Genomic DNA, 22,459 nt, shown 5'->3' with positions numbered 1-22,459 from the left:
CCACACGGCGACCCACCATGATAAATGTGTTTACAGGAAAAATTCTTGCCACTGGCACTTAGGGTGGGTTCACCGGGTCATGCTTCCTCTGCACATCCTGCCCTGGGCCAAATTGCCTAATTTTTCAAAATTTAGTCTTCCTATTCCGTTCAAGGGGGTAAGGATCTTATTATTTATGTAACTCACAGGCGTCTTAAGGGACTGAATGGTTAAGGAAGGTTCTAAGATGCCGGGATGGATGATGCTGCCTCTCGGGCCGGGCACCGCTGTCTGGCACAGACCAGCGATAGGTGTGTTCAGAGGCCCGCGCAGAAAAGCACGCTCCTTGGCGGTCACCACACACACCATCTTCATCTGATCTGAAAACATCTTGTTGGCATAATTCAGAAGCAGAATGTCTTTATATTTAATGACCCAAATATGCCAGTCGCGTGCCTCAGAAAAGCAAGTTCGTTTCGAAAGAACTGCGATTTTGTTATCACCCACCCCCCCCCCCCCCCCCCCAAATAACCCCTCTGCCTTGCATTCTGACCCTCTGAACGGCTGCCTTGGGAAGCCCAGGTGGACCATCAGCCTTTGTGCATAGTCCTCTCAGGGTGAGGAGGAGAGAAGCCTGGGATACAAAGGGCCCTGGCGGTGGGAGGTAAGGTCCAAAGATAAAGGTTTTCAACCGACTGACAGAATGTATGCTTTGAGGGGAAAAGTGTATCCTGGCCAGGATTTCTGAGTCAGAGGAATCAACTCAGATAATTCACAGACTTGCAATCCAGCTTCTCGCTTCCAAGGCGTGGGCTTGGGAAGCCAAAGCAGACCTACCTACATTTAACTCATCCATGTACCAAGTACCTACTTGGATCCAGGTGTTATTTAGACACTAGGAAACAGCAGGAAGCAAGTTAAAGAAGGTCCCTTCCACCACCAGGAAAAATTGAAAGAAGATTCTTGGACAACTAAGAAGGCGCGGGACCCTGGCTACTGAGAACCTCAAAGTCAACTAACCCTCAGGAGCATCGGCTTCGTGAACAACCAACCACAAGGCAAACAAACAACAACAAGATTCCCTGATTATAATCAGGCCGCTGAGGTCCTGAGAGGTCTTCCGTCAGAACCGCCGAAGACCTCATCACCATTTTTCACTGTTTCTCCTGAAAGAGATTTAGGAAGTGAATGGCTGGGAATGTGCGCCCAACTTAGAAAAATCATTTAATGAAAGAGTCATCACTCAAGAAGTCCAATTAAAAGTGATATTCACTCATTCAAATATTCTGTAGTCAACATCTATTGAGCAGGTCTACGTGCAGAGGTGGGTGCCTTGGGAAAGGTGGAGATGGATGGCACAGTCCCAGCTCTTGAGGAACTTAAAAATCAATTGGGGAATTAACGATCCTCATTTTATAGATGAGTACACAGTGGCATGGACAGTCAAGGGATTTGTTTTAAATTCTTCATCCCACAACTAAATCATCCTATAAAGTCATCATAAAGATGAAAAAGCGCTGAACTAGAAGGTAGGATCTCCTCCTCATCCCTAGTTGGAGCCCCCCCCCCAAATGTTCAGACTCACGGGACAGGTCCAGTCCCCTCTCTGGGGCTTCAATTTCGTCATCTACACAAGGAGGTGGTTCTTTACAGTGGGTCCCTCCAGCTCTAAGATTCTATGACTCTAATACTTGTGACCAATAATGTTTGGTGGTTAGAACTAAAGGATTCAATCTCTTGACAGATTTTAGTGAGAACTGTTACTCTGCTCACTTAAAGTCCCACTGAAAGGAATATGGAAGCCATTCCGTTCCATGGGCACTCTTGTATTTTTTCTTAGAAGATGCTTAGCCCTAAGTGGGATTCTCTTCTGTGGACTTTCTAGCTGCTATTCTGCCATCTTAGCAATAGTGGCAAAGAAAGCTGCAGCCCTTCCCTACACCTCCCTGCAGGCCCTGCTAATTGCCTATAACACAGGGTAATAAGTGTTTGCAAGAGCTATGTTGCTCCCTCTAAGAATCACTGCTCCAAAGATAATGTAACCAGTCTATGTGCGATGTGACAAATGGGGATGTGGACTACGTGTAAAGAACTCTTAATTAAAGGTTTAATAGACAGTGAGAGGATTGAACTGGATCATATGTAAGGTCTCTTCCAGATTTAGATTTTTAGATTATATTACTATGAATTCGGTGATGATAATGTAAAAGATTCCTTTATACTGAACTCACCAGGGACCCTGAAACATTAACCCAAATCATTTAAATTCCATTTATGGGTACTAACCTCCAAAAAGGAGAATAAGAATTGGTGTAGAAAAACCTCTGTTTGGATTTTTAAAAACAGACTGTTGAATAATTTCATGACATTTCCAACCCTCCCCAGAGATTTTTCTCTCAACTTGGGGGACGTCCCCCAAATTGCCAATCAGCTGGCCATTTTGCACCATGTGAGCTGTAAAACCATATATATGGAGATCTAAATGACAGAAAGATTGGATTTGTTTATATTTAATTTTTCCCTTCCTGCCCCCACATGTCATTTGTCCTTAACACCCGTGTTTTTTTGGTTGCAGAGGCACAGGTGGTTCTCATTTCAGGCTGTATGAACGGTCCTGCTATTCAGAGATTAATGAATAAAGGGAGCCTTGTAAATAGATTTGCATGATAATGGTAATAATGCTCTCTGCTGCCTTCTGTGCTTACTTCAATCTGTGTGCCCCTGAACACGCCTCCCTCCCCCATGCACGGGTTCCCCCCTTGCCCCTCTTTCCCGCCACCTGACTCTACTCTACTCACTCAGTCTCAGGCAGACAAAAGTGAGTCGGGAATCGGGCAGCTGCAGAGAGAGCAGGGAGAGGACAGGAAGAAAGGGGAGAAGAGAGACGGAGACAGACAGACGGAAGCAGAGTCGAGAGCAAAATGCCTACTGCTCTTTAGGATAGCAAGGTTTCTGCAGAACAAACAGAGAAAATACCAGACTGCCATCGTCCAGGGCAAACAATACCTTCAAACTTCCCTTCTCTTTTTGACGTCTGTCCCAGCTTCCCATCACATGCTTGACGACCTCACATATATCTTTTTATATATGATAAATATATAAAAACATAACTGTTCTAGCACCACACACATGTCAAGGCCCAGATGTAACTTGTTTCGGAGACTGGGTCTAGAAGCAAAAGCTACCTGATTTGGCTTCTATCTATCCCTGTACAGGGACAAGTTCAAAGGGGCCTCTCCTTGAAGGCTACACCACGAGGCGGGAACCTGGACCTCTCCGAAAACTTCACAGTTCCTCCCTGGGGACCGAGGACCAGTTATCAAGCCAAGATGTCATGGGGCCTCAGGTTACATCCTTCCTCACTCAATGTCCTCTCTCTGCACTTGCGGGCCTGCCTGTGTTCCCCGTGCCCCAGCCCACCGTGTGGTCTCTAAGCCTGTGTGAGGAGGATGAATTGGGCAGGGAATGTCATTCTGGAGTGATGCCATGAAGATGAAGATGCCCAGGCAAAGTGGATTAAGACAGAAAGCAAAAGTCAGTCCCTACAGCAGGAGAGAACGTGGCAAGCACCCAGGACCTATTCCTGCCGGGCCGGATGGAGACTCCAACAGCGGGAAGATGCTGAGCCAAGCAGGCATCGGGGCCCACACACCAGGCCAGGAAACAGAGTCCCTTCCCTTTCTTTGTCTCCTAAGACCTGCATGTGTTTTCCCTCATTTGAAGGGAGCCCGGAGCACTGGAAGCCAGGCTGACCCTCTGCCTCTCATGTTGATTAACACCCCACGGGGGCACGCATTACTACCCACCCCGCCTCCTTCCTCTGCGCCTTCTGATATCAACCGGGAAAAGGGAATCTAAAAATAAAGCCGGGGCCAGAGTGTGTACCACTCGATTGGGCTCCTGTGCTCACAGATCTGCTTATTTTGGCCTATCTCTCCCCAGCGATAAGGCTGCTAACAGCCTGTTATCAGCCAGTTGGTGAAAATGTGCTCCAGCCTGATTAGGCCTCAGTCTTTGCCAAGGTTATAAACAGCCGTTATCGTTTTCCCGAACAGAATAATCCGGACAGTATCAGCTCAGAAACATATGGGCCACACAGAGAAGACAGCCGCTGACGGACACTTCATTTTAATTGTAACGAGTGGGTAGCAGCGGCCTGCAGACGGCAGGCAGACAGCACCCCGATTGGCAGCAGGGTTGGGGGGTGCGTGCGCGCGTGTGCGTTTTTTTCCCCCCCCCAATCCCTTCTTCCTTCCCTGGTCTCCAATGCCTAAACCGCTTTGATATTCTGGGTGGCATAATGAACTGGACCCTACCCCAGATGCTACCAGTCACCAAGCAGGACCCTCCCCTAAAAGGCAGATGGGACCTTTCTGATGCTCTCATGGAAAAGAAAAGAAAAGAAAGAAAAAGAAAAACAGCAAAGAGGAACAGGGAAACCAATACAGCTATCTCTGCTCTTCAGCCCCCCATTCCATTTTAGGAACCTATCTGCTCACCGCACCCGGATCTCATCCCCATGGCCAAGGGTGTTTGCAGACAAGCCCCCCTCCCCCTGCCCCCCAAGTGAGCACAGGGTCCAGCAGGGATCAGACCTGCAGCACACACCGGCTGGACCTTTACATTGTGTCCCTCACCTTTTCACAGACAGACACCTACATCAAGCACGAGAACGCTCGTGGGGGACAACCCTGTGCTTGTGGGGATTTTGTGTCCTGAAAGCCATTTCCCAACCCGGGTTTCTCCCCATGCTCTGTTGTGCCAGACTTGTTTCTCAGGCTTGTCACAGAAAGCCAACTCTCTGGCGCGTCGCAGGGGAGGGAGGCGGCAGAACACAAAGAAAATCGCGCCGGTCAAAGTTCTGCTGAAAGTGTTCATCCCTCTGCCTCCAGGTCAGCAGACGTCTCAGGGGCTGACGGCGCAGCCCTGGGTCACCGCCGTTGGCACATGGCCCACAGCCACCCTGTCCTTTCAGGAGCTGATGCAATTTGCAATTTCCCCTCCTGTGTCCACAGAAGCGAGTGGAAGGAAAGGGGCTGAGGAGCAGGGAGGAAGGGCCCAGAGCAAGACGGTGCGAGGCGAGCACGCTCTCCGGCAGCCGGCAGCAGACCGGTCTGCCGCCACCACCGCTGCGGCCCGCGGGCTCCCACCTGGCGGGCCAGATGGGGCCAGTGACAGCAGGTGCAGTTCCGAGGAGAAGCACCGGCACCCCCACCGTGGACTCAGCCGTCCCTGTCCACTCTCCTGTTCACTGGAAGAAACTGACGATCTTCGACCTGGCTTTCCTTTTCTTCCCTTCTCCCACTTTCGTCCTTATCCCCTGCACACATGTCTCCCCTGTCACCATGGAAAGTCACACCACCGGTGCCCACACTCTGTCAGCTCAACAGCCCTGGAGAAGTCCCCAGGTTCGACTCAACTTCTGCTGGCCTTCTAATGAGGAGGAAAGCAGAGAACTGAAATGAGAAAAAGGAAAAAAGTTAAGGGAACCCCGAAGAAGTTCTTTCCTACCCACAGCGGTGCCTCTCTTTTCTTGACGTCAGTTTCTCATTTTGCAGAGAGAGAATGGCACGGCTTTGCCCAGGAAGAAACAGAGCAACAGCCGATATTTACGGGGCGCTGGTGAACACACCAGGCACTAGCCAGAGCATCCTACAGACACCTGCTGACTGAATCCTCAAAACGAGGCTGATTCACACCCAGGTGACCGGCTCCCTGGCCGGCACTGCGTAGACCTGCTCACACCCAGGGTACACCCTTTCCTGCTGTTGTCTGGGGTCTGAGAGTAGCACCCGCCCCGTGCACTCCTCCACGGATTTATGGGGGCTCACGAGAAGCCCACCCCCAGGACTGACTGGTGTTTCACTATCAAGTGAAAATTGAGTCCGTGATAATGTTCCTGTAATAATATCAAATTCAGAGAGAGAGGAAGAGAGAAAGAGAGAGAAGTCCTGCAGCCAGCTGAAATGAGCCTGAGGCACATTTTTGTTTTAATTCTTTTTTTCATGGCTTTTCAACACCTGCTCTCACCCTTCCACTCACCCTCCAAACTAGGGCTTAGTAGGTTGCCTTGCAGTACCCCCAAGAGACCGGCCAGCAGATCCATGCAAGCACCTGCAGTGGGTGGTCCGTGTGTGACGTCTTGGTGGTCGTCAGCTCCATGCCCCCAGACCAAGTTTCAAGGTCACAATGGTCTTCCCCTCATTACCATCAGAATCTGAAAATACCCTGGAAACACGAGAATCCCCCTCCGAACTCATGAGCTGGCTCAGCGGTAGTTTATTCAACTTAAAGTGGGGTTTTCCCCCCTTTTCTACTTTTGTTTACTTATTCTTTCTGTTTCAATGGACCCAGCTTTGTTCTGCTACAATTTGGGGCTAACGAGACTAGAGGATTTCCTGCAACAAGCAGCTGGGCCTATTTCTCTGGTGGGTCTGCTTGCCATTTTGTCCACAACCCCCCCTCTTCCCCTACAAAGCTTCCATTTTCGTAGAAAGAAGGCTAGCTCTCTCTGTGTCAACAATGGGGGCAGATGGAGCCTTCAGGGTAGTAGATTTTCACAAAGGGAACCACAAAAAGTTGGGTGAGATGCAGCCATCCTGTCTCTGCTGAATGGCTGCCACCACGGCGGGTCCAGCCTTCACAGGCCATCGACGGCCCCACTGCTGTTGTCAATGTGCCGGGTGTCCCCGTGACTGGGAGCCCCCGAAGGACCAGGGTCCTGTCTTCCTCCAGTCTGTACCCCCAGCACCTAGCACGGAACCTGGCATCGGTGGGTGTTCAAGGCCAAGTTCTTTGGAGACAGCCTTGATTCAAAAGCTGGCTCCAGGGGCGTTAGGCTCAGTCAACTGAGCGTCCGACTCTTGATTTCGGCTCAGGTCATGACCTCGGGGTCGTGAGATGGAGCCCCGTGTCAGGCTCCACGCCGAGTGGGGAGTCCGTTGGAGATTTCCCTTCTCCCTCTGCCCCTCCCCCCTGCTCTCTCACTCTGTCTAAAATCAATCGATCGATCAATCAATTAATCAATCTTCAAATTAGCCTCAGTTTCTCCATCTCTAAAATGAGGATAAGGTAGCTGTGCCATTATTGGCTATGATCATATATCTTAAAAGCACTTAGACCAGAGCCTGACACTTAACAGTCGCTTGATAAACAGTTCTTCTTTATGGATGACTATCCCCCCACATGCACCCACACGCCCCTTCCAGAGCTACTCTGGTGGTCAACCCACGATGACCAAAGACAGGGCTACAGCCAGCAACCCTGGTTCCAATCCCTGCTGTGCCCGAGCTCCAAAGGCCACTGTGTCATCAGCCTGCCCTGCTTCTGTGGCCGGTGCTTGGCTGGGGTCACCCTGCCTCGCCTGACTGACTCGCAGGTTGGCGAGGAGACAGCATGACCTACCAGATGTGGACCCGTGTGGAAAAGCGAAATCCAGACGATTGAATCTGCTGCCAAGTCGTGCTCCGGCAAAGCAATTCAAAGTCTCGCACTCGGCGGACCTCGCCACATGCGCACTGCCCCCCCCCCCCCCAACCACCGGCGCCTGCAGTTCTCTGGGGCTCTGCCAATGCTCTGGCCTTCAATTGGGGCCTCCCATCAGGACGGTGCATGCAAAACACATGCTGCACCCGCAGTCCTTACTGGGAGCTCTGCTGGCAGTTAAACCACCTGCAGGCCTAACACCCAGACAAGCTCCCTCTGCCCATGACGCGCGTTCAGCAGGAGCCTGGCCTCCCCTCTGGGAGCAGCACATTCTCTTGTTCGCATGTCCTATGGTCCTTCGAGGCCCCAAAGTTCTTACGGGTTTTCTCCATTTTCCCAAAAAGGCGTCTTAGTTTGGAGACTCTTAAACCATTTGCATTCCTAAGACAGGCGCTTAGGCATAAAATTCACTTCAGCACGGGGGTCTTGCTCTTTTCTTTCCTTCTCCTCACTGGGAAGCCGAGTGAATTCATAAACAGCTCTGGTGGTTTTAGCATCCAGGCCTCACATGAGACAGGATTACAGGGGATCTGTGCTCTCGTGCACGCACACGTGCACACACTCTCACACTCATGCTCACACTGTCTCACACACACGTGCTCACACTCCCCACACTCTCACACACACTCGCTCACACATGCCCAGTCTCTCACACATACTCTGTCTCAAACACACACTCACATTCCCCCCACACTCTCACATTCACACTATCACACACTCATTCTCTCACACACAGTCTCATACATTCTCTCACATGCTCACACCATCTCTCACACACTACTATCTCTCACATACACATTCCCCCCACACTCACACACACTTTCACACTGTCACACACTCATGCTCTCACACACATACCACTATTACATACACACTCACATTCCCACACTGTTTCACACACACAGTCTCACACACACATTCCCACACATTCAGTCTCACACACACACACTCATACACTATTACGCCCACTTGTATTCTCAGTCTCTCCCACACACTCACACTGTCTCACACACTCATTCTCTCTCTCCCACACACACTCGCACATCCGTACACACCTGCACAAGAGTGTGAGTTTCATTAGCCACAGCGTGGTTCTCATCTCTTGCATCTCGGGACCCGCCCTGCCCCTGGCTCAGTCAGCACTCTCTCTCCTGGCCTCCTGCGGGGACAGTGCCAAATAAAATAACAAAATATTCATTTGGTGAGGCACGTTAAAACCTTGGGAAGATTTAAGCCTGGGCTTCATGTCACAGCCGCTCCCTCCTGTAATCTGTATTCCAATCTCAGTGTCAGCAGAGCTGTGATCAGAATACCCAAGGTCTCATAAAAGATTCAGGGTTTACCACTTCCCTGACATTTGCTGTTTCGTGTTGTTCCTGCTCCTTCCCTCTCAGCCTTGAAGAGTCCACAGCCCCTGGCGACCCCCCGCTGCAGGTGGCGACCTGGCCGAGGACGTCCAGTAACTCGGAACAAGCACGGGACCGAACTCTACCTGGGAGCTTAACTGTGCCTGGGGTTCCTGTCTCCTTTAGCGGCTTCTTTCACCTGGTTAGAGTTTTTCTAAGATTGCAATCTGCCGCCTCCCCCGTGGTACCTGGAAACAGGACCTAGGAATCCAGAGGTTAGTGGGGCCTGATGAAGACTCCCCTCTTCACCAGGAGTGCTTTGTGGGGGGGGGGGGTTGTGTATGCCTGACTCAGTGTGTCTACATCTTCAGGCTCTCATTACGACTTACATCAGAGACTGTATGCACGATTTAACTCCACGACGTGTGGATGCGATCATTTGTAGGGATGGGAGCCCACCAAATAGGGGCCAAGCACCTTCTCTGATGGCCAAGTTCAAAGACAGGCACATTACTCATGTGTGACTCCACAGCTGTCATTCACAATGGGTACCACACGGGTATGGATATTAGTAGTTTAAAAACTCAAGCAAGGTGTATTAAGATTTAAGGAAACCAAATGTAACTAGAGGGGTGATGGTGAAGACATCCTTTGACTTGCTGAGAGATCACCAGAGGTGTCTTACAAGACCCACCAGTGTTCCAATTGTATGATCTGCTTTCCAATCATATAGTTCATATCCAGCTTATCAGAACAACATTTAGTGACTAAGTGAGTTATCCCATACTTCTCAGGGATGTCACACATCTTCACAAAAGAAAATCTCTGATGCACCCATAAGGGCCCAATGACCTAGAGAGATGGCAAGAGGAGGAGAAAAGACACATTGCCTCATGGCTAACATCACCAACCACCCAAGGCCACAGCGACAGAAAAGATCAGTGGCTCCCCAAAATAATATCAGAAGCAAGACACTTTTCCAGGTACCCCTCACTAAGTCCCAAGTGTCTAACAGTTTTAAAAAGAAGGGGGAAAAAAGCAAACGTAGAATTCCAAAATGCGAGCGATAAAAAACCAAAGGCCTGTTAAAATTTACTCTCTTTTGAAAACATATGGTCTTAATTATTCTGTAAATGCTATAGCCGTTAGGCAAATTAACACAAAATCCCAGATCAAAGTGCCATTCGCGGGTAGATACTTACACAACATTAGGTGGCAGGAAGGCGAACAGGTGCTAAAACAACTTCTTTGAATGTTTTTAATGTATCCACTAATAAAACCTTCTGAAGAGGTTAAAAAAAATTCTCAAACACAAATTGAAAATTAAAGGCAAGTTGATGGAACCTCAAAATTAAACATGTCAAGTGAGAAAATTATAATCAAAGTGTCTCTGTACTTCTGAAAACCTTTGCTGTGAGGGCACATAATATGAACATGTCTATGTATATATACATATGGTTCTGCATATGCATATTCAAAATCAAAGAGGCTAACATATATAAGTGGTGAATCATAAGATAATACAGAAAGAATATGCACTCCAGACTCAGAGATGGACATACCTGTAAACACATGCCCTCGGACTGAGGCAAGTAAACAGGACATTTCCTGTTATACAGCAGTGTGGTCCTGAGAAATTATATGTAATATTTTAAAGACTGAGTTATGTTATAGTCTTTGGGTAACACACTATTTAAGAGAAGTCCATAGTTAGATATTTCTGAAAGTAAATAAGCCTATCCTTTTTTTTTTTTTTTAAAGAATTTATTTATTTGACAGAGAGAGACACAGTGAGACAGGGAACACAAGCAGGGGGAGTGGGAGACGGAGAAGCAGGCTTCCCGCCGAGCAGGGAGCCCAATGCAAGGCTCGATCCCAGGACCCTGGGATCATGACCTGAGCCGAAGGCAGACGCTTAACGACTGAGCCACTCAGGCGCCCTAAATAAGTCCATCCTTTACCATATCCGGTAACTATAGTTTTTTTAATTACTAGATACAACCCACATCATTTACTGTTTTACAGTAAAAAATTTTTTCAAAGACATATGATAATACTGTATAAATGAGTGCTTCTTAACAAGGGATGATTATGCCCCCAGGGGGCATCTGGCAGCATCTGGAGACATTTTTGGTTGTCCCCACGGAATACTGGGGATGACGGCTACCATGGTAAGGAACAGAGATGCAGCTGAACACCTTACAGTGCACAGCACGGCCCCCTCAACGAAGACTTTTCCAGCCTAAAAAGTCTAGGATGCAGAGAGTCAGAAACCATGATACAGATTATCACAAACACTGCAAAATTCCTTAAGTCATGTCCCTAAAAGGAAAGAAATGAAAAATGAGAAGCTGAAAAACATAAAAGGGAACTCTTTTTAGTAGCGTGTTGATTACTTGAATTATTATAGCTGCTTTGGGGGGATGCCACGATATATGACTTCACCTAAAATACGCCCTGAAAACCCACCACCTGTACTCACATTATAGCCCTCCACCGAGAAATGCTGGGAAATCAGCAAGGATCTGACAAAAAAAAAAAAAAAACAAAACCCGAGACATCCTTCAGTGAACAGAGGAGTATTCTGACCAACTGTGTTAAAATCAAATAAAGTAAGATATAACAAAAGCTAACTTTTTAGCCAGCGAAAAATAAACACGTCTGGTATTTGGAGTCCTACATGTGTATATCCATCCAATTCTGTAGCTTCTAAGCTCTGAATCCCAGTAATATAATAACATTATTTTTGAGATCAGTTAAGGTATAAAATGTGCGTACTCTCAGTCTTTAATATTAATAAGTCTTGTAACTAGCAGTTTCTCGTAGCTCCGAATTCTTGAGCACAACTAGAAAGGGCACTTATCCTGAAAAATCTAATAAATTTACAGTTTTATATACTTCCTTCAATTGTAAAAGTCTTGTTCAATAAACTTTAAAATGCCGCTATAGACCAATAACACAGACAGTATAAACCCAGCCCTGGGAAAGCTGTGCAACCAGAAATTGTTCCCCTTTCTGCTAGAGCAATAAAGTTTTATATGTTTGAACTGACTGTAAAAAGGTTTGAATGTTGGCAACTGGGGAATAATCTGTCTTCTTTATAGTTATTATCATATTTCCCACAAGACCCCTTGGTCTGTGTCAATCCTTCTTGTATATGACACCTTTGTACTGTCAGCGAAAGCAAGACTACTTTACTTTTTTTTTTTTAACTATAGGACTTGTATCTGTTTTCCTTCAGATTACAGCTAACAGGAATAAATTATTTCTGACAAGCATCTATTGCAGCGTTTTACCAAATAAAGCTGGTTGTGAGCTGCTTTTTCCAAGAGCAAGGGGGGGAGCCTCCTCCCCTTCTCTCTCTCAACTGATTCAAATGCAATTCAGGGATGGTTAAATCGGAGGAAATACCAATAAAAAGAGATTTGTAGGAAAGTTGCTCTGAATGCCAGAGCCCACCGTTAACAAGGTGGTTGGGTCCTCATGGGTACTGTTGGATCTGGGTGGAGAAGAGGTTTAGGAAAGGTCAGAGGACGAACCATCCCTTTTCCTTCCCGAACTGTCTTGGGTCTGAGAGCATCTGTGCTTCTCGGTTCAGACAGGAAGCCAAGCGCAGCCAGCAGAAGCTGCTGTGACCAGCCAGAGAGACGCCCAACTTGTCACCTGTAGGCCTGGGCTCCTGGCTAACGGGTCATCTCTGCTGAAATGAGTTTAGGCTCGTGATAACCAGCAAAGACCCTGTGTGTGTGTGTGTGTCTGTGTGTGTCTGTGTGTCTGTGTGTCTATGTATGTGTGTGTCTGTTTGTCCATGTGTCTGTATCTGAACAGGTGTGTGTCTATGTATGTTTCTGTAGTTCTGTGTGTATGTGTCTGTCTGTGGGTGTCTCTGTGTGTGTGTGTGTGTGTCTGTGTGTCTATGTATGTGTGTGTCTGTTTGTCCATGTGTCTGTATCTGAACATGTGTGTGTCTATGTATGTTTGTGTCTGTTTGTCCATGTGTCTGTATCTGAACATGTGTGTGTCTATGTATGTTTCTGTAGTTCTGTGTGTATGTGTCTGTCTGTCTGTGGGTGTCTCCGTGTCTGTGTGTGTGTGTCTGTGTGTGTGTCTGTCTAGGTGTCTCTGTGTCTGTCTGTCTGTCTGTATCTGGATGTCTGTCTATGTGTGTGCCCGGATGTCTGTGTGTCCTTCTCTCTCCCTCCCCCAGTCCCACCATTACAACTCAACTCCAGTGATACAAACCTACACCAAGGAATCCACCACATGCACAGTCCAGCTGTCTTAGAGACCTCTCTCTGTCACATCTCTACACCACCATCCTCAAGTTCCCTGCCTTCCCATATTTACAATCACACAGTGCGAAAGGTCAGAGAGGACAAGGATCTTTGCAAACACCACGTTTTTCAAACATCAGAAAACATTATATGGTTGGACATCAGTGGAAATGAGGCAGTAAGGTAATTACCTCTGCACTCTGGCGTAGACGAAGTCCCTCCAAGAGACCACGAGGATGGCCTGTCACTTGAACACAGGTGTGCACATGTTCACATACACACACGCGATATATACCCATGTGAGTGCACACACTCACTCTCAAACACAACTCGGCCAACTCTAAGTGAAGAGTGCACTCCAGTATGGAAGTTCTGGTGTGGACGGGTAAACGCCCAAAGGCATCAGCAACTCCACCAGAAGGAGGCAGTGCACGTGACATGGAGTAAATACAGTCACATCTCCGTGATCTTGGAAAACCTGGAGCTTGTGAGCACATTCATGTCAGTGAATGTGAGTCCAGGACATCTTCTTACTTTCCCCTCATGATCCCCATCTCCATGAATGTTCAGGCAACATTAGCATGGGGTCCCCGGGCCCAGTTCAAACCGCAGACATTCTGACCCATGTCCAATAAATAGACACTAAAAGTATCAGGACAGTAGCCACCTCAGACTACCAGGAGGCACCAGGAGGAACGAGGAGCACCGTGCTCCCTCCAATCGCCCCTCCCTGGAACTGCTACAAACTAGACTTTTTAACAAAGGTGTAGGTACATGTGTCTTAATAACCCTTCAACAACAGTTGTCTATAGGAAAATTCTGGATCCATAATACCGGTTCTTCAGTCTCTTCACAATAGGTTCTTTTTTTTAAGGTTTATTTACTTGACACACGGACAGAGAGCACAGCAGAGGGAGAGGGAGAAGCAGTCTCCACGTGGAGCAAGGATCCTGATGTGGGGCTCGATCCCAGGACCCTGATGATCATGACCTGAGGTGAAGGCAGACGCTTAACCGACTGAGCCACCCAGGTGTCCCCAAAATAGGTTCTTGATGTAGGTCAAAAGTTCTTGGGTTGGGGTCGTATGTCATAGGGGCATTCATAAAAGGACAAGAGATGCTCTTTTTAAATTTGGGGGCATATACCACACATGCAGAGCTCAGTGAAACAAGATGAAATGCCTTACACATGTGCACGCCATCCTTGGTCAGGACCCATGCTAATCTTCTCCGTGTTGTTCTCATTTTTTATATGTGCTGGTGAAGCGAGTGCCGAGGCTGCATTGAAAATGCTCTCACAGGGCAGTGGACCATCAGCTTCAAGGCCAGGAAGCAAGCCACCACCACGGTGGAATGGGAGACGGGTGGAGGTAGAGGTATTTCCCAAAGAGTAAGGTATGCACGGCAGCCATCTACTTCATGGGAGGTATTTATGAAATGCAGATTCCAAGGCCAGACAGCAAACCTGTGGACGCAGGGCCTGGGACTCTGCATTTTATAAGTAGCCCAGATTATTCTAGAAGCTGACTGGTCTCGCAGTTCCCACCCAAATCGCGTTTCCCTTTCTCCAATACGAAGGGCCTCAGTACACCCACTTCTGAGGGACCAGGGGGTGAAACTGACAGCACCATGAACTGTGCCTTTTGAGACAGAAAAGAAAGGGATTGAGCAAAATAGCTGATCAACAAGGGAAAAGAACTGCCCTGGAAGTTTTACCTCGTTCTGCCTTTCCCCTGAGCTCTGCTCTCCCTCCATACCCTCCCATTTTATGCATCCTAGTGGGGTCTGGATGCAGAGAGCCAGTCTCCCGGAAAGGCCCAAAGTTGGATCTCCCCTCTTGCTTCATCACTGTCGTTCTTGTACACTTCAAACCAAACCAGGGGTTTGTACCTCGCTGGGTCTGAAAATGTAGCCTCCCTCATGAAGCCAAATGGAGCTGGCTTTTAGAGGGACATATGTGAAGAGAGTATCTGGGACTACAGAGACACTCAGGAAGACACCATGAGAGGCTCCAGCCTTTAGAACAAGCAAGAGGCAGAAGGATCCCACCTGCCCAAGGCAGACTCACACTGAGAGGGTCTGGTGGTGGTAGTCCTCAGCTTATAGACTCTATCCAAATAGGATTACAGGTGGAACTCCCTCCAAATACAAATGGAGCACAAAAGGCAGACCATCAGGCATCGGGCATTATTGCTACTATTTCTGCTTTTCAACGATCACGATCACCACCGACGCCACGACTGCTGTAACTCACAAGTTCTGGAGTCTGGCAGGTGTCAGGTTCGGGTCTAAACCCTTCAGATGCACCAGCGCATTTCATCCTCAGAGCTACTCTTAACCCTAACGCACAACTGTATTATTTACCGAGAGACAAGATCCTGTCACCGGCTGGGACTATTCTTCACGTCCACCCAACATCCATTCCGGTTCCATTCGAGGCTGGATATAAGGGTGTCTGAGCACATAAAGTAGACAAGGGCAGGAAGAGCACTTTTCTGTTAAAAACTGTCCAATAAGCTAAAGAAACAGCAAGAGAGCTTATATACTAGGTGATCTGGGACAGCAAAAGATACCTCAGATAATGCTTCTTTCTAGAAGGAACTGGGAATCTGGTGAGGCAGAAGAAAGCTATACATGACAAATCAACAGAGGAGAGGGTAGTGTAATGCCAGTTATAAGAAAACAAATATATATATATATATATACACAGGACATAGCCCTTTTCTCAGGAAACTTTTACTATCCTTCATAAGACAAGATACTCTCATGTGAAACAATCAGAGAAACACCAGAAAACTGTGAAGAGCTACCTGCTGCACAGAGTCGTACAAATCTGAGGAATCAGGAGAAAGGAAAATTCACTACAGGCTGTGGTTGCTGAGAAAAGTACGAAGCAGCAAAGTGCAAAGGATAGACAGAGACCGGATATGCACAGAGGACAAACAGGAGAAAGCATCCCAGGAAGGGCAGGGGAAAGCAGGGCTTCCCACTTGCATGGCAGGTCTGGACCCAGGAGTGGGGACAGGATCCAGAAAAAGGAAACAGGAAGGTCAGACTTGCCCCTCACCTTGCCAGTGGTCGCCCTATGGCGGCCTGAGACCCAGAGCAGAGTCCAGACTGTGGCAGACCATGCCAGCCTACGTCCTTCTAGAAGGACCCTCGCTCCTTCTGCTCCTGTGAAAATACTAAGGACCTTCGAAATCATGACAATCAATCAAACAAACAAACAAAAAACAAAAAAACAAAACCCAGGATGTGGACCATCACGGTGAAGACACGGCCCTCAATGGCTGGGTCTCATAGGCAGCAGTTAGATCCCGGAGGATGAGGATGGGCTGAGAACATCTTAGATGGGAGAGCTCCAGGGGAAAATCCAACAGCTGCGGGGGGTGGGGTCGGTGCTCCAGCAGGAAGCGCTTTCCAAACCAAATCAAGGCCAGTGACGGACATTCCCTATGAGTCCTTCTCACTCCCAAACTCGGTGGTTCTGTGAAAACTTTGAACAGGAGAGGAGGAATGCCCCAGCTCGAGGGTGATAGCGGTCCCCTGGGTCCCCCTGACCCAGTGCCAACAATATAAACATCCCACCAGGGCGGTGTCCTTCACCATGTGACCACCACTTTACCATCAGCCCAGAACAGCACTGCCTGGGGTTAAAGCATGTGCAGCTGCTGGCTTGAAAACATTATTTCTTGGGTGAAGTTCTTCACCTTATCACTTAATGCCTGTTTATTGTTCCGTTACTAACAACAGAAATAATGGTAATACTTTGGTATTTGCACAATGTCTTATAGCCTGCCAACGCTTTCATAAGCGTGATTATGTTTACTCCTGATAATAAATGTATCCATGTTATAGATGAGGAAACTGACACTCACAGACTACATGACTCACTCAGGGCCACCCAGCAGGTAGATGGGGGGCCCTATCGACTGAATCCTCATAATTGACCAAATGCTCGTCATACACAGGACACAAAGCTGGCCACCATCAGGATGCAAAAGTGGGTGGGAAAGGTCACAGGAACCCAGTGCAAAGGAAAAGCATCTTGCTCGCTGAACCCGAACACCTTTCAGTTCACTTCCCTCCAGCGGCCTGGCAGGGGGTCCCTCCCATCATCCCGACTGACGCAGGGTCCCCACCTGACCACGCTCACCTCCCAGCAGGCGCCATGCTTGACAAGGAGTGATAGAGATGACCCTCTCTGCCCCTCTCCTCCCCACCTTACAGCAAAGCCAGCACCTTCTGGTCAACGCACAACCGGCTAGGCGTTGGCTACATAAAGCAGCAGAGCATCTTCGGGGGGTCACCCAGGGAGCCAAGTACCACGAATTTCCTTCTCTCCCAAGTAACGGAAGTGCGCCTTCCCCGTGGGTCTCTGGTGGAGAAACCAGCAGAGCCCCCCCACCCCCGCCCCCGGCTCCCTTCCCCTGGCAATCAGGGCCCGTTTGCACGGCCACGGGGATCCCCAGCCGCGCCCCCTCCCTGGGAGCTGCCGAGGCTCGGTGATGCGCAGGCGGCTCCCCCAGCGTCATTAAGAACACGCTCGTCTCCGCCGCTCCGAGCCCGCCGACCCCCCCGCCTGAAGGAAAGCCACCCACGTGCTCCCGCAGACGGACCCGCGAGAGGCCCCGGAACCCACAAAGGGAAGCCGGCGTGCCAAGGGTTAAGCGCACCCTGTAATAAGCATCTCTGTTCCGGCATGTTGCGAAAGCCCATTACCTCCCGCCACATTACCTCATTCATTTCTTATATGCGGATGGTTTATTTTCCCATGAGCACCCTGGCTCTCAGTATTAAGTCCCCTCCTTCGCCTCTATTTCTCTATCCATCACATTTAACACTCTGACAGTAACAGTCTATAATGTTTCTATTCTACAAAACCGCTCTGTCAACTCCGGGCTTCCAGAGCAGCAACTGAGGAAAATAAATAACATCAACGCCAGGGACGACAGCATCACAGCTCCCTTTCTGCTGGGCGTTTTTATTTTATATGATTCTACAAAGGCAGAGAAGAAGAAAAAAACAAAAATAAAATAAAGGGGCTCAGGGAGGCAGAAGCCAAGAAGAGAAGAATTTCCTTCTCATCCAACAGACACCCCCATAGACCTGAAGAGACAGTCACAGCACTTCCCTTGCAGACAAAGAAGTGATCTCCCCTCTCTCCTCTCAAATCCCGAGCGCCCCCCTTCCATTTCCATGGTGGTTCGCGAAGGGACTGATGTTGACCGCACTGCACGCCCTCTGCCTGCCACAGCAGAAGCAGAGCAACACAGAGCCCAGGCCTGTCATCTTTCCTGGAGCGAGAAGGGGTAGAGGCGGTCCCGTGACCCCCGCAACCTCTATTCTGGGGGAGACACCCAGGGAGCCGCAACTCTGGAACCCCAGAGCAGGCAGCAAGGCGAGGAAGCATTACACCGAGAAATAAATCACTCCGGAAGGCTGCTTCGTGTCCACGTTCTGGGGGGCTACCAAAACCGTGTGTATTTTCATCGTTCTGGATGTCAGTCATTTAAAAGCATGTATATTTCCATCTAGCTTCTTCCAAAGATATCCACATAGATAGGTAGATGGATAATCCTGAACATAATTTGGCTTCCTCTTCGTGACCCGAATCATTTATCATTATGAATGCCAATTACCACCCAGACCCACGGCTAGGTGGGAGTCAGCCGGTCTATTGTACATAAACTCCATCTGCTGGGCTCTGTAAGTTCTCTCCTCTCCTTCGTACAGTTTCACTGCCTCCTGGAGTTTCCTCTTCTTCAGAGGCATGTTATAGTAAAGAGCATGGCTGTGGTACCAGATCATGGAAGCCAGACCTTACTCTTGGCCTTGGAACCTTGTTTCCAAGCCCCTCTGTGCTGTGCCCTCGCCTGGGAAGTGGGGACAAACATGTTACCTCGCTCCCGGGGGTGGGGTGGGGATTACCTGAGTTAGTACCTGTGACCGTTTCAGATCTACAGTTAGCAGCTGCTAACCATGCTCAGTAAATATTAGCGATTACCATGCAGGTATGGTAAGACCAGATCAAGCTGGAAAACCAGACCACCATACAGCTGGAATCATGTCTGAAATACGATCCAAGAGGTTTGGGGGGGTGGCCTTCGGGCACTCTGATGACTCAACTGCACAGTCCGAAGTGCATGGTGCCTTCTATGCTAACATCCTGGCTCCCCGTTATTTTGGACAGATGGGTGAGGCTGCCAACACGGAGCTCTGAATGGTGAGCTGTAACTATCCGAGAGATCACCGGGGATAAGGAAAGAATGAAGAGACAGGGAGCACAACGGGAAAACCAACTAAAGGCCTTCCACTGAACACTGCCAAACGCAATTCTGTAATTCCTCCTATTCGACAACAAGAAGAGGCACACTGTAGAAAATGATTTGATGAGTATGAAATACTCTGTGTATTACTGTTTTTACCCACAGGACCATTATTATCACTCAACTGTGCACCCGAGAGCAGTTAACAAGTACTTCTAACCCTAAGGGCATTCAGAGGTGGGCGTCTTGCTTGCCCTTGTCAGCTACCCAAGGGGCCACCGGCTTTCTTTGCTCCATCTCAGTCTGTGGCAGAATGGGGAAAAGGATAGGCTCAGGGCCCAGCCCTCCTGATAATGGGTACCCTGGGAATTCACCCCCACCGATTTCCCAGGCCTGCTCCCCACCAAGGGAAGGTCAGAACCCCATATGTCTATGCAAAGCTTCAGAATAATGCCTGCCTTCCAACCGAAGGGGCAAATGTGAGAAGAAGTTAAGACCAAATGGGATACAGCACGTCTGATGCCCAGAGGCAAGGAGGAACCGGTTCCTGATACTTCATTTCTTGTCTAGTTCAATTCCAAATATCACAAACAATCTAACTTACTGAGGCAAAGATCACTTTGCTTTTATGACTTTTTATTTGGGGGCGTGGGGGTGGGAGAGTAGATGTAAAGACCACCATCAGACTAAGTGACATTATTTCATTATTTTAAATGGTCACATTTCATTGCTGCTGTTGATAGGACTCCTTGACACTTGAATTTTTCTATTTTGGTAACAGAAAGGCAAAGGTGACCTCACAGCACCAAAGATGGCCCCTAGGGAAAGAGTAAGCTGAGTCTTTCACAGAATTTCTTTCCAACAAATCAGACCGAGAACGCCTATGGATAAAGAAGGCACTGGAGGGAAAATGCAAAGGTAGGCACAGCTCCTGCATTCAAAAGTTTATAATTCAGTGAAGAGGGAGGGACATATGAACAACTGGCTAAAATTAGGAGACGAATAATTAGAAAATACATGCTAATTAAAGCTACAGGCATTTTTGTTATAGGAACATGGTAAACGGGGTGATCACCTTAAATGGGAGTCTTAGGACAGCTTTCAGATTTTCATAGAAAGAGAGAGATTTGGGAGGCTGCGGAGCTTTTAGTTGTTAAGGGCTCAGCTGTCAAAGTCATTCAACCTAGGTTCAAACCCCTACTCTGCCAATTCCAACCTGGGTAATTAGGGCAAGTTACTTAAGCCCTCTGAGCTCAGTTTATTGGTCAATATAGTGGGGACAATGATAGTATTTACCTTATAGGCTTTGCAGGGAGGGTTAAATAGAATAATGAACATAAACAACACAGTGCCTGGTATACAACCCCTAAATTAATATTAGCTATTATTATCATAATACTTCCCAAACCCTATGAAGTAGGTGATACTACCATCTCCACTTTTAGTCCTGAGAAAACAGACATGAGAGAAGTTAGGTAACCTGCCTAATACCACACAGTAGATGAAGGATTCGGGACACAAACCCAAGTCAGTCTGACTCCAAAATCAAAATTCTTTCTCATTATATTTGACTCTGGTCCACAAAAAATTCGGGCTCCTCCCAGAAAGGAGGTGCAAGATCTAGAAGGCAAAGTCTTAGAAATCACAGGAAAATAGAGCATGATTCTCGCAGATCACACATTGTCTCTGGAGAGACAAAATCGAATGAATGTCAGACACATAGCCAATAAGAAAATCAACAATGCACAGAAAGCACAATATTCTATGAAACTGAAAGATCGACCACAATCTGAAATGAACAAAACTCTACCAGGTATTCCAATTCCATCCCTTCCCCAATTTCCTTGTTCTTATTAATGCCGATCCCATTCTCCCAGGTAACACCTGAGACACAGACACATCGGTAAAGAGATGGAAGACAACTTAGAGTCCAGTTCAAACTTGCACACAGTGCAGCAAATGCCTCAAGGGCAATCCTGGCAAAGCCTCATTTCCCACAGCTACATGATAAAGTGGGCACCTATGACCACATCCTCCGGCTATTTGGGGCCAGTTATATCGTTAAATACTTTTTCATTGTAGTAAGTCATCTCCCATCTCAAACTTTTTGTGGAATCCAAATTAATCGATGAATTAAATGAATTAAATTGATGAATTAAATTAAATTAAATATTCTTGACTCCTACCCTTCCTTCAACTTCCATATTTAGATGGTCACCATACATTGTTAATCTTTCTTTTGAAATAGTCTGAGACTTTTCATTCCCAAAATACCATTCATCTACCTAGACCCCAGGTCCTCTTGTCTCCTGGCTAACATCCCTGCCTTCAATCTCTCTCCAGTCTAGTATACATCCTGCACATTTTTATCAGAATAAAAGTCCTTAACTCTGGTTTCAGTATGTGCCATCTGTGCTCAAATAACCACAGGGTCTCCACTTCCTTTTTTTTTTTTTTTTTTAATTTATTTATTTGAGAGAGAGCACAAGCAGAAGGGGCAGAGGGAGAAGGAGAGAGAGAATCTCAAGCAGACTCCCCACTGAGCAATGAGACTGATACGGGGCTCAACCCCACAACCCTGAGATCATGACCTGAGCCAAAACCAAGAGTCAGATACTCAACTGACTGTGCCACCCAGGCACCCCCACAGGGTCTCCACCTCTTGCCCGAAGCCCTCTGCTAGACCTTCAGTGCCACACCATCAACGCCAACCACTTTACCTTTACATCCTACTCATACTTCCCAATATGTATTTTCCAACTTGGTCTAAGCAACCATTTCATAGGACTCTCCCAACAAAGAGACCATGCACACAGAAACAGGTGGATATACGTTTTATGTCACATGTTTGGGGCCATTAACCACTCATGGATGAGCTAGGGCTCACTCCTCGGATGCCCTGTCTCGGGCTCTCTCTGAGTCCATCAAGATATGATATGGGGGGCGCCTGGGTGGCTCAGTCGGTTAAGCGACTGCCTTCGGCTCAGGTCATGATCCTGGAGTCCCGGGATCGAGTCCCGCATCAGGCTCCCTGCTCGGCGGGGAGCCTGCTTCTCGCTCTGACCCTCCCCCCTCTCATGCTCTCTCTATCTCATTCTCTCTCTCAA

At 48.0% G+C, this 22,459-nt stretch overlaps 1 protein-coding gene and 1 non-coding gene across 2 annotated transcripts in view; both read right to left on the bottom strand.

The window, feature by feature from the left end:
• PBX1 (PBX homeobox 1) overlaps positions 1-22,459 on the bottom strand; it is a 279,117-nt gene that overhangs the window by 131,125 nt on the left and 125,533 nt on the right.
• On the bottom strand, positions 14,251-14,354 carry LOC123325195. Its single transcript, XR_006540297.1, has one exon. It is a non-coding gene; the product is annotated as a U6 spliceosomal RNA (small nuclear RNA).

This window comes from Neomonachus schauinslandi, chromosome 6 (assembly GCF_002201575.2).
Source record: "Neomonachus schauinslandi chromosome 6, ASM220157v2, whole genome shotgun sequence".
In the NCBI taxonomy this organism is placed as follows: Eukaryota; Metazoa; Chordata; class Mammalia; order Carnivora; family Phocidae; genus Neomonachus; species Neomonachus schauinslandi.
This window is presented reverse-complemented; position numbering and strand designations above follow the sequence as displayed.